At 43.0% G+C, this 11,116-nt stretch overlaps 1 pseudogene; it reads left to right on the top strand.

Moving 5' to 3' along the window:
* Positions 1-4,916: 4,916 nt before the first annotated feature.
* LOC126502083 (heterogeneous nuclear ribonucleoproteins C1/C2-like) lies at positions 4,917-5,447 on the top strand (annotated as a pseudogene).
* Positions 5,448-11,116: the final 5,669 nt, after the last annotated feature.

The raw sequence follows: 11,116 nt of genomic DNA, 5'->3' as shown, positions 1-11,116 counted from the left end.
AGTGCCCAATCAAGGAAGAACCCCCTTCTACACGACCTGCGTTCCTGAGGTTCAGGACAGCGCAGATAGGGGAATGTTTCTCAATTCTGGTTTCTGGGAGGTGACAGAAGAAAATTAGTGGAACTTGCACACAATGTTGTGGCTCGTTTTGGAGTGCCCAAAACACCAGTTCCTGCCCCATGTGTTTGGAAGTACTAGCGGATACAGCGGCATGGTCTGGACGTCAGGTTGGAGGCTGCTGAAGATGGTGGTGAGTGCTGAGGTACAGAGTGGGGGGCAGGGGAACTGAGCTGTGTGGATTCCTGAGGAAGGAGAGGAAGGCCCTGAGATGAAGAAGTGTGAGTTAAATGCTTTAAAAAGAGCTACTGAGAGGGATGGGGGAAGGGACACAGGGGAAGACATGGCTCCAGAAGAGAACAGAACTGATCTCTCCGTCAGTCAGTCCGCCTTCATGAATGACTGGAGCGTCCACCTTCATGAATGTCTGGCGAGAACTGAGCTCTCTGTCAGTCCACCTTCATGAATGACTAGAGAGAGAATCCTGTGCAGAGCTGGTCCACAGAGACCAGGAAGGTGACTGTCATTTCAAATGTTCCTTATCTGACACAAACTCAGAAGGTTGCACAGAAACAGAAGGTCACTCATTCAAAACAGGCCTCCAGAAACTGACCAAAGACATTAAGACAACACATGCTCAGTGCACTTAAAGGAGAGCCCAGGCAAAGGAAATCATGAAAAATACATACAGAAAAACAAGAAAATTGATGAAAACCGAGAAATCATGAAGAAGAACCATATAGAAACCATGGAGCTGAAAACTCCAGTAACCAAGTTGGCAATCTTATTGCAATGACTAAATAGCAGCCTCGAAAGGCAAAAGGATCCTTGCATTTGAAGACAAGCCACTGGAGTTAGGGGAGCGAAAAGAAAACACAGAAGAGTAAACAGAAACCAACAAACTTATGGGGGCCTTTGAATAAGTCTGTCTGTGGCAGAAATTCTAATCATTCTTAATAATAAAAACTCATAATTAATATAAGAAAAACTATATACAATCTATGTCATTATGAGGTTCCTAAAGGAAAGGTGAGACAAGGCAGAGAAGTTGAAGAGATAATGCTTTAAAGGTCCTCAAACTTCAGGAAGGGCACAAATCTACAAATACAGGTGCACAGCAAACTCTGAATCAATCTAACGAAAGGCACATTGAAACTCCAACTACAGAACATCAAAGATGAATTCAAGGCAGTAAGATTTAAAAAGGCTGAACAAATACAGGGATCTCTGAGTAAGAAAACAACCAGATTTCATAGCAGAAGACTTGCACAGAACAAAAGAATAAAAGATTTACAGAGTTAAAAGAAAAAGCTGTCACATGCCTTTAATCCCAGCACTCGGGAAACAGAGGCACAGAGGGATCTCTGTGAGTTCGAGGCCAGCCTGGTCTACGGGAGCTAGTTCCAGGACAGGCTCCAAAACTACAGGGAAACTCTGTCTAGACAAAAAAAAAGAAGGAAGGAAGGAAGGAAGGAAGGAAGGAAGGAAGGAAGGAAGGAAGGAAGGAAGGAGTGAAAGGAAGAAAAAAGCTATTGAGTATTTTATACCCAGCAAACTGTTCTTCTATAGGACAAAAGAGAAATTATGAATGTGAATAATTTTAAAAAGAGTTCATTATCGCTATTCCAACTGTATAAGAAATGTTAAAATGAAAGCTTCAGGTTAAAATGAAAGGATGTCAGGGCAGCCTCAAATTCCTGCAAATGTATAACATTTTCTAGCAAAGCTGAACATACAAATTATTGTAACCTTGTTTTGTAGAATTTTTGCTTCTCATAGGATTTAATGCATGCATTAAAATATTATACACCTATCATGCATAATGTGTAAGGGTTAATAACATGTCAAATGTAGTTTTTGACACATTTAAAGCCATGGGTATGGAGAACATCGGTGAACTTACTCATCCCCACAAAAGACAAGTATTAGATGCTTCCACTCACATGAGCACCGCAGAGTTGTCATGTGTGTAAAGATGGAGGGTAGGAGGCTGGGTGCCAGCACCCAGGGCAGTTCTGAAGGAGCACAGAGCTTCTTTGGGCAGCTAAGGGGCTGGAGACTGGGAGCCCAGCATTGTGAATGCATCTCACACCACCGAAAAGTCTACATTAAATGACTGATACTAAGTATTATGTACCTGTATTTCACTACTATTTAAAAAAAAAATTGTTGTGGGAAATGGACTATAGGGAGGAGGGGCTAGAGGGGTGGAAAGGACCTAAGGCGAGAGCAGTACATGGTGGTAATTGTCAATACAATCAATTATTTAAATGTCCTTTTCAGTTCAGGTTTTAGAACTAGATGCCATGTGTTCTCATTGTAAGCTATTTAAATTGGTCCTGGGTAATCTTGGGTAAATAACCCCTCACTCTGACCCCATTTTTTTATTTATTTATTTATTTATTTATTTATTTATTTATTATATATACAATAATCTGTCTGTGTATATGTCTGCAGGCCAGAAGAAGTCACCAGACCTCATTACAGATGGTTGTGAGCCACCATGTAGTTGCCAGGAATTGAACTCAGGACCTTTGGAAGAGCAGGCAATGCTCTTAACCACTGAGCCATCTCTCCAGCCCCCCCCCCCCCATTTTTTTCAGGATCAAATAGCAATGAGTATTGTAGATCTTAGTAAAGATCAAAGGGGCCAGTGCATCTTTGATCAACTGGGGGGCATATTGAAGAATGGGGACATTCTAGAGGACATATTCCTTGCAGGTAAGCCTCTACGCTGCTGCTAGTCCCAACTGCACAGACCATTGGAAAAAGGAGTATTTTTATTTTATTGTTCTGCAAACCTTCTTGCAAACGAGGATGGAAACCCTTCTTGAGGGAACAGGTAGACAAAGAATCTGATTTTCAAAATGTTTTGTGTCATGTATATGTTTTAAAACAAAGCCAAAATGATCTCCCCAAACTGAGTCTCTAAAATTGCTTTGAGAAGGGATGTGTGGAGTAGAGACAGCACTGGAAGGACTATATGAATAATCACATTTTCTTGTTTTATAAACGCTGTATGGAATAGACTGTCCCACTGGCAGCTTTGTGGCCATGCTGTATCACTTTTCCAGAATCCTCTCTGTCATTCTAACATCCAGCAGTCCATGTACATGTAGTCTCCCCTGCACATCCAGAAAGGGAAGAAGATATGGAATCCTCAAACCTGGCTTTCACAGCCTTTTCTGCCAGTACTGGGTTGGGAGAGACTCTCCATATGTGGAAAGATTTTGTTCTTTTTTAAAAAAAATATTATCACACCCAGCCTCCACCACCCAAAACTCCAGCCCAGGGAACTCCTGCTGTGGCTCCAGCCAAGAAAGCAATGATGAGTACTTGCCGCTCAGTGCTTGTTTAGATTCCCAAATCCTTGTTTACATAGATTTATTTGGAAAAATAAAGCCTTAAAATAGAAGTTGAGGCTTATCATGTGAAAACCTCTTCCTATTCTCTTACAAGCAGAGAGCTCCCTGGTTTATTTTTTCCTTCTCTTTGAGATAGAGTAGTTTCTGGAAGGAAGCTGATATCAAGGATTTGGACACACAGCTGAGATCTCAGGTCCGTTCTCCAGGAATGAGGGAGGGGTAACTGGGACACCCCCACGCTGGTGAGCACAGGTTTGCAGCAATTATTTTCAGAAAGAAAAAGATGGCATTATCATCCCATCCACAAGAGCCCTCTGAGAAACTGAAGGGGCAAATGGAGATCACTGTACTGGTCGTTATTTTTTTACAGTTGAGTTGTGCTTCACTTCTTTAAGGCCACATTTCCACATAGGAAGGAGAAAGAACAGAGTAACTTCCTGCAAAGCCATGTGCCCCTCTGAGGTAGTCTGAGTTTAATTGGTCAATATAATCTCATAGGGAGAGGCACTATTAGGAAGTGTGACTTTGTTGGAGTGGGTATGGCCTTGTAGGAGGGAGTGTGTCACTGTGGGGGTGCGATTTGAGTTTTCCTATGCTCAGGATACTGCCCAGTGAGTCAGTTGTCTTCCTATTGTCTTCAAGATGTAGGACTCTCAGCTCCAATTCCTGGTCTGTCTGCATGCTACCACGCTTCCCACCATGATGATAATGGTCTGAACCTCTGAACTATAAGCCACTCCAATGAAATGTTTTCTTTGTAAGAGTTGCTGTGGTCATAGTGTCTCTTCTCAGAGACAGAAACCTTAACAAAGACACCCTTCAAAGGAGACTCACGAAGAGTGGAGTTACCTAGCCCACAGCTGACATCAGGGACACCAGCCAGCTCTTGACCAAAAGGGAGGAAGCTAGTGACTGAGTAGGGAGTGACTGCCACAAGCAAATGGTTTACATTTTGCTTTACCCCTGGGAGCAGTTCTGCCCTGTGGGGTGGAAAGAATATGACTAGGTGGAATTTTGAACCTGGGCTTTGACTGAGGCACAAGTGAGTTTGGATCATAGTTGTGGCTCCTCCCAAAAAGATTTTGGGGAGAGGGCAATTGTCAAAATCATCTGATTAATTGCCTCATGCTCATGGTTACCGGCAGTGACAGTAGACAGACACATAAAATGATGAAAAGCTTCCAACATTTCAAGTTAGACACAGCTTCTCCCCATTCTGGCCAGAGCCACTGTTCCTCAGCAAACAACTCCCAGGGAAGATAAATCAGCCAGAGGCCCAGGGGTTAGGTCTCTGAAAAACAACAACAATAAAAACCAACAAGCTATAAACCCCAAGTCCACAAGTGTCCCCAGGAGACCTGCCTTCTGCATTCCCTCTTTCTGCTGAGGACCAAGCAGAATCTCTGGGAAGCCAGTGGCCCTTGGGGTCAGGCTGAGGCTCAGGGGACAGTTCCACGTGTTGACCAGGGCTGCTAAGAGAAATGTCAGTCCAGGATGTACAGTTACCCATCACGTGTTCCTCCTCCTCCTCCTCCTATTACTCGAGCTGTGGTTCCTTCTAAATGCCAATGTGTTTCTGGAAACACCTCTCGTGGGGCAAAAGTGGATTCAGTTCGAAGAGTGGACAACGGGGTTAGGGGGACGGCTCTTCTTCCAAATCTGGAAAGTTGAAAGGTGAGAGCTGACTCAGATAAAACAACAAGTGGATTCTCTGCTGGAAAGCCTGGAAAAAATTGAAAAAGAACAAAGCAGACAAGCAGACTTGTCCTTCTCATCCCCCGTAGAGATGAAGAATGAAAAGCCTGAGGAGGAGCAGAGCAGGGCCTCTGTGAGAAAAGATGAGATGAACTTCAAGACGGAGTCTGAGGCGGGCGCAGATGATGCTACTGAGGAGGGCGACCTGCTGGATGATGCAACAACGAGGATTGAAGGAATGACCAGCTGAAGCTGATCAAGGACGATGGAAAAGACGCTGAGGAAGGAGAGGATGGCAGAGACAGCACCAATGGGGAGGATGACTCTTAAGCACATAGCAGAGTTTAGAGATCTTGTCAGGTTATTCATTTACCTAGGTGCTTGTGAGAGATGGAAGTGACCGCCAGGTCCTCTCCCTTAGTGTCTTCAGCACAGTCTCATTGTTTGCGCTCTCTGCCCTCTCCTTACCCTGTTTTCATTGATTCATAATTGCCTTGCGCCTAGTTCCATTCTCACTTCATTTGATGCTCCTTAGTAGTTTTGTTAAGTCTTACCCTGTAAGTTTTGCTTTTAATTTTGATAACTATTTGACTTAAAAATAAAAAGATATATGGTTTTTAATCAACTGTCTCCAAAATAATCTCTTGTTACGCAGGGAGTACAGTTCTTCCCATTCATATAATTTCAGTGGTTGCTTCCCTAACTGCAGAGGCATGTTATTTATTTGTGATCCCCAAGAGCAGCTTTGCATTAGAAGTGTGTATTTTCCCTCACTTGAGTGGGGCTGTTCTACATGAATGTAACCATGTATTTTTGTGAATGAGAGTAGGCATGTCGAATGCATCTTACAGGAAAATAGTGTACTAGTCTTAATATTTGTTTTCTAAAGTTAAGGACCATGAGTTATTTTTGTGAACAGCCTGATGTTTGGGATCTTTTTCTCAAAACAAACAATCCCTTATTAAAGAGGGAAAAAAAAGAGAAATGTCAGTCACAGACTGAGCCTTAGGGGACTCATAAGGGGTAACTGATCTATCAGCATGAAGCATGCATCTGGGCCATGTTACAAGTTGTCCCCCTGAAAACAGACTTCAGGAGAAGGGCAGGTGGAAGAGAGAAGCTCTGGGGCTGGGACAATGGAGGTCAAGGAGCTCAGCAGGCCACACCCCCTCCTGTTGTTAATTAATCATGGGAATAGACTGCTCCGTTGCTTTGATCAGCGACCAGCTGAGTGTCCTCTCCAGCCCCTCATCAGTTATTTTCGTTCTCATTTCTCATCTTGCCTTTCATTCGCCAAGTCTCTTCTGTTTTCCACTGGCAGGATCCAGAAGTGAGCTAAGAGCTGGTCACCTGACATGCTCAATGCTGGAGACCCGAGGACCATATCAAATCGACAGGATTGCAGCTCCCAATATTATTTCCCATGAGTTGAAAAGCCATTTCCAGCTCTACAAAGCAATGCATGATTTGTGACGGTCTCATTTCAAAATCAATATCATCTTTTCTCCACACCGAGAACCCTGGGTCTCCACAGCATCCATTCTAGAAGCAACTGATGTCACACAGAATGCTGAGCTTTGATTGCCATCCGTGAGAGGGCAGTGATTGGACTCTTAGGCTCCGAATGGTTTGCTGTAAGCATCTTGGCCAAGAGTTGTGGAAGGTACAAATGGTTCTTCTTATTTGTGATCCTGTGTCTCCTTGAATTAAACCTCCTCACATCTAGAGACTGTTTAGTCTTTTCTCTAACTCTGGGTTACATTTCAAACAGGCCCTAGGCTTATCCCGATACGAAGGCTTTGAAACGGCTGTGGTTAATGACTCTACCAGCTGCCTTTCGTCCTCTTTCCTTGGTGACCTCTTTTTAGGAATAAAGGCCACCTAATACCTCCCTCTCAAATGCTAGGTCAACAGAGAGTCATTTGACTGATTTTTCCATCAACAAGCCTGGGATTTGGGGGTTGGCACACACTGGTTGTATCCATTTCATTCTCCGGCCTCCCTGGGTGGCTGGACCTTTATATTTCTCCAATGAATAGGAGATAACTTTGGTTGCGGTATAATGATAGAAGCATTCCACTCCTGCCCTGCCAAGAAGTGCCTTGCTTCTCTGACCCCTCTGCTCACATATAAGCATAGAAACTATGGTCTGATAGAGTCGTTGCTAGAGATATGCTCAGCGTATTTAAATATTGGGTTTGGTTTTTCCCCTCCTTATCAATCACTCTTCTGCTCTCTCCCAATTATGACATAAGTGATTTCAGCCATATCTAAGCATTCATCTAGCCTCCTAGGAGGATTGTTTGCTTTGATGTCAAAACTTCTATTGTTGGAGTGAAAAGCTTACTAGGACCCTTGGTGTTGACTGAGTTTTCTGTCCCACCAGGTCCCACAGTCATTCATTCCCAAAGAAACACACAGAGGTCTACATTAATTGTAAACTGATTGGCCTATTAGGTCAGGCTTCTTATTAACTCTTATAACTTATATTAGTCCATAATACTTGTCTGTGTTAGCCATGTGGCTTGGTACCTTTTTCAGCAAGGCAGTCACATCTTGCTTGCTCTGTGGCTTCCTCTGCATCTGGGTTATGACCACAGACTAGCAATATCCTCTTTCCTGAAGTCTTCTGTTCTTGTAGCCCCACCTCTACTTCCTGCCTGGTTGTCCTACATATACTTCCTGCCTGGCTACTGGTCAATCAGCATCTTATTAAACAAGTACAAGAAACAAATCTTTACAGGGTAAAACCATTGTCCCACAGCAGTTCCCTCACCCCTTTTTCAAAACAAGAACTCTGAATGGAATCTCCCTTGTTTAGCTTTCTTCATGACCATTATCCATATAAGTTGTAACCAACACTGTAAACAAGGAAAAATATCCATAACCCATTTTTGGGGAATGTGGGTGTAGTTTTCTAGGCTACTTCCTGCTGATTGGTGGCACTGATAATCTTATGGGGACCTAAAGAAAATTTTGAATTATGGTCAAGTCATGAATTATATATTCTGTGAGGCTTGATCATCTCAGCCACCAGTCTTGAAACTGTTCTGGATGCAGAACTCAGACATCTGGAGATTTTTTTCAGGTGGTCTTCCTTGATCAAATATGATTTTTCTTAACTCAGATTGAATCCACAACTTCTCATTTCCTGTAGAAACAAAAGCAAAACCTCTTCTCTAAAATAACATATCTTTTGACTTATATTTTAAAGTCAATGTATTTTCAAAATATATATGTTGGATTAATTCAGCAGCATTTATAATCAAATGTCTTTTAGCAGCTGTTGCTCCTTACTCAGCAGTCATGCAGTTCAAAGACAACAAAATACTATACAGTATCTTGACTCTCTGTATATTTCCCATCTTTATGTGGCTTTATTTTAAACTTTATTTCTTTTATTTTATTTTTAACTCTTGGCTTTTTGAGACAGGGTTTTTCTTCAGCTGTCCTGGAACTCATTCTATAGACAACGCTGTCTTTGAACTCATAGAGATCTGCCTGCCTCTGCCTCCCAAGTGCTGGGATTAAAGGTGTGTGCCACCACACTCAGCTACTCTCTTTCTTTCTTTTTTATTTTAAGGACTTTATCCCTTTTCTTTTCTCTCACAAGCCTGCATATATTTAAATATAACGAAAACAATTTAGAGGTTTTCTTCATCTGAATCTATCTTTACTGTATATCTCTCTTTTATGCCCACATGAATCTTTAATTTGCTAAGTGATAAGGCTAGGATTAAAGCCGTGGCTTTGACAGCTGGATCCAACCCTTTCCTTAGCTTTCTGAGAGCCTAGCATCATGGTGGAGGTACTGGCAGGAGCCATGTTTATTGCTACAACTCTATGGAATTTCAAGGTCCCTGACACCACCAAGAAGTATGCTGCTGGCAATTCAGCAACACCATTTAAGTGTTTGGTGGCAGGGCCTCTTAAAAGAGTGGCAAGGTTTCACAGCTAAAGCTGAGTCAGGAAGCCTCTCTTAAATGAGATGTGCTTGCCTATAGCAAAAGGAGCAAACCTGAGAAATTGCTGCTACCAAGAAGCCATGCTTAACGCTGTTCTTTTGTGTCTAGAATTCCTTCCCAAGCTCTGTCAGATTTTAAGTGGATTCAGTTGTCCACGTTGGCACCATTTGTTAACAAAGTTTTCTGTCCCACCAGGTCCCACAGTCATTCATTCTCAAAGAAACACACAGAGGTCTACGTTAATTATAAACTGATTGGCCTATTAGCTCAGACTTTTTATTAACTCTTATAACTTATATTAGTCCATAATTCTTGTCTGTGTTAGCCATGTGGCTTGGTACCTTTTTTGGTGAGGCAGTCACATCTTGCTTGCTCTGTGTCTGGAGCACGACTGCAGACTGAGCTTTCCTCTTCCCAGAATTCTCCTGTTCTTATTGGCCTGTCTCTACTTCCTGCCTGGTTGCTACTGGCCAATCCGCATTTTATTAAACAAGTACAAGGAACAAATCTTTACAGGGTAAAACCATTGTCTCACAGCACCTTGGGAGCTGGGCCTGCCTGTAAAGCTCCTGGGACAAGCATCACCATAGCATGAGCTTGGTGTGAGCCATCACCAGAAATAATCCCTAGCCAGGTGTTACCACCCCATTAACAGGGGTCTAAACTATCTATACCCTGATGTGGGGTGTTGGTTCCTCTGGCTACACTCCTTCCTGGATCTTTGGATGTACACACCTGAAGTTAGGAACCCATTCTAGCAGGTAATGGCCAGCTGCTTTCTTGGAATCATGGTAACAGTTGGGACATGATATCTTCCACATAAATGCAACTTGTGTTATATTTTAGAAACTACCTTCACTCGAGTTGGCCCCACCCCTTGCCACGGGCATAGGGGAGCTGGCTCTGCCTTCTCTCCTGAGAGGGAGACCTAATCACTCGGACTGACCAGCTCAACTATCACCCAGACAGACCCACGGGCAGGCTTTGGGTTGGCCCACTCTAATGTCTCCCCCATCTTGGACTTGCTGGAGCTGGTGAAGGGACTGATCCTGTGGAAAAATCCCTGCAGGATCTCCATGGCTCCTGGCAGTCTTGGAATATTCCAGAGGAGTTCCCGTGAGATCCCAGTGAGGCCTTGAACCAGACCAGTGAGTCATTGCAATGAGCATTTGCTAGTAAAGCTGAATGGACAAAAGGGTGTACTGTGTGACACATAGCTCCCGGTATGACCTAGACAAATGAAGAGATGTTGGAGGGGCCAGAAAGAATGAGAATCTAAGAGGGTTTTTGTTTGTTTGTTTTTGTTTGTTTGCTTGTTCTAGTTTGGTTTGGTTTGATTTTTTTTAGTTTTCTTTTGTGGTGCACTGCAGGGGTGAGGGGAGGATATGGGAGACTGGGAGGTGAGTGGAACTAGGGTGCATGTTGTGAAACTCTCAAAGGATCAATAAGGAAATTATTTTTAAAAAACCCTGCCCTCACTCTACACTGTTCATTGGTCCTTTATGTGTTGTGTGCACTAGTAAGACACCATCCATGGACACACTTATTGGAGAAATCATCTAAAATTTAAAGCATGGGCTTCAAGGTCGAAAACTTGTGTGTTCCTGTTTTAGCATTTGCTGATTTTGAGCTATGTGGCTGTAGAAAACCTCTTAACAAAGTCCCACATCTCCCATCGCTAAGACGCTAGGTAACTATACCCACCCCGTGGAGTTAATGTAGAGATCCGGAGAGATACTGAGTGGAAAACGAGAGCGTGATGCCTGGTGTTCCAAATGTCCACAGCATTATTATTAACAATGCTGATATTTTATACTTATATAAAAATATTACATTTTGAGGTCAACATATGGAGTAGATTGTTCCAGCCCATATGATAATATGATTTCTTTGTCTGTCTGAGGCTGGGGACCTAAATAATGACAGCATTGACCAAATACAGAGACAATTTTGCTGTCTCACTTTCAACTATGTGGGCATGATTCTACCCGAGTCCTTGGGATTCTTTGCCACAAGTTTATTTCCTGGCGTCTC

This window comes from Alexandromys fortis, unplaced genomic scaffold (assembly GCF_014885135.2).
Source record: "Alexandromys fortis isolate MF-2015 unplaced genomic scaffold, M_Fortis_MF-2015_v1.1 scaffold_51, whole genome shotgun sequence".
NCBI classification, from domain to species: domain Eukaryota; kingdom Metazoa; phylum Chordata; class Mammalia; order Rodentia; family Cricetidae; genus Alexandromys; species Alexandromys fortis.
The sequence above is the reverse complement of the archived record's forward strand: the minus strand, read 5'-3'. Positions and strand labels throughout refer to the sequence as shown.